The following is a 1,951-nucleotide window of genomic DNA, read 5'->3' as shown; positions in this document are numbered from 1 at the left end:
GGGGGGGGGGGGAAGGGGGGGGGGGGGGGGGGGGATATACTGACAAACTGTTCAGCACCGTAGTGTAGCGTCTTCCGGGACGACTACAGAAGAGATACTGCATATAAACGGATGAGATGGACCGGTCCCTTTGCGAATATAACGTGTATTATATAGAAGTCTGGAATTACGAAGAGGAAAGCTTTATACATGGCGAGACATGGGAGATAATACGACCGGATAGAGGTAAACCCTTCCGGCATGCTACACCAACGAGTATTAGCATATGATTTACGATATCATGACGAATAAAGTTGAATTTTTTTCGGATAAATTGAAAAAATTCGGCAAATCCTCTCTGACATCAAGCCCCCCTCTCCTCTCCCCTTTCTTCACATTTTATTAAAGTTTTTATTAAAAATCTGACAAGTGAATTTGCATTTGACTTATGTATTTGTCGTCTGGAGTTACGCTGCGGGGGAAATGAAAAGATTCTGGCAAGAAAGTCTCTTGGACGTCAGAATTTCGAAGGGAAATAGAAGGGGATGAGACGTTAAAACGGATTCATAGATTGTTTAGTAGATTTTTTTGGAGGAGGAGGTTTAGAGAAATTCATGGGAAGACCGTTTTTGTAGGGAATTTTCTGGCGCATGGAAAAGATCAGTGGATAATATTGACTGCACGGAGAGTAATATTCAATAAAAATTACGTATCTCATCCGTAATTCCGGAGCAAAATGTGGTTGTAGGAAATTTTACGGAACTGTTACGGAATTTGTTCCAGAGCGTTCCGGAATTTTTATCTGAATCGTCTGTGAAAAATTGCGATACCGCCACTTAAATTTTCCGAATGGATTTCGTAATCGGTAAGCGAACTGTGAGTTCCGTAATTTTTACTGAACATTTCTCTCCCCGTGCGTGGAAATTGTGTTTGTTATTAAGTGAACATCGATCATAAGGACACGCACGGAAAAATTTTGTAGAAAAACCTACCGACTTTGCTAGAAAATTTTATTCAATTTATATTAAACTTCTGTTCTGTGAAGAAAAAATATCCAACAGAAACTCTTTTATACGAAAAATCGATAGAATTTGATCTTTCTATTCAACTTTTTTCATTGCGACATTTTTGATAGGAATGCCTCGAAATCAAATTATAATTAATTTTCACCTCTCATTGAAGAAACTAAACAAAAAACTTTGTGATTAATACACACATAGGAAGTTATTCTTTCTCCCGACGTCAGAAAAATTGGAGATTGTAATGGTGGTTGATAGAACCTCATTTGTATATCTAGTAGTTTCAGTCGTATTTGCATGTTAACTTCTGTCTGTTCGTTAATTTCATTTTAACAAAAGGGAAGATAAAAAAAAATACCTCGGTATCCTAAGAGGGTGGATAATTCGCTCATTATCAGAGCCATCCAGACAGACTGAAATCTATCGAACAAATGGCAAAGAGATATTACGTTTAAACGGAGTCGATCTCCGAATCGGATAAGTTTAGATGAATTTATCAAGTGACTCTCGCTATTTTTTCCAATACTTGACTGATCAGCAAATTCGACTCATGATCAGGAGCACCGAGACAGAATGAAATCGATGAAAAGAATGTAAAAAAGAAAATTGGAGTGGATCATGGAGGGTAGCGATTCCCACGAAACGTAGATGTGCCTCAAACTCGCTGGGGGGCTGATACACCCATCGAGAAATGGTTAAATAAACGGTTGCACAGCACACCGAAGCTTTAGTATACACCGGCGTCCAAACGAAAGCGAATAACGCCGTGGGGCTAGGCCGTGGCCCCGCGCGCAACATCGAACGCACGCGAGCCCCAAAGATGATTACTCGGATCCCTGTATGCCACCTATAACTACCCGGGCATCCAGAGTCGCCTGGGGCACCAGTCGCTTCTCTCACTCTTTCTTTTCTTTCATTTCGTTCACCACGTTTCCTTTTTTACCCCCCCCCCC

General features: G+C 40.6%; 1 protein-coding gene across 2 annotated transcripts in view; it reads left to right on the top strand.

The window, feature by feature from the left end:
- LOC107035695 (band 4.1-like protein 4) overlaps nucleotides 1–1,951 on the top strand; it is a 37,009-nt gene that overhangs the window by 13,011 nt on the left and 22,047 nt on the right. The window lies entirely within an intron of this gene.

This window comes from Diachasma alloeum, unplaced genomic scaffold (assembly GCF_001412515.2).
Source record: "Diachasma alloeum isolate Michigan unplaced genomic scaffold, Dall2.0 Dall_scaffold_00176, whole genome shotgun sequence".
Lineage (NCBI taxonomy): Eukaryota > Metazoa > Arthropoda > Insecta > Hymenoptera > Braconidae > Diachasma > Diachasma alloeum.
Note: the sequence above shows the minus strand (reverse complement) of the source record. Positions and strands in the feature narration are given on the sequence as shown.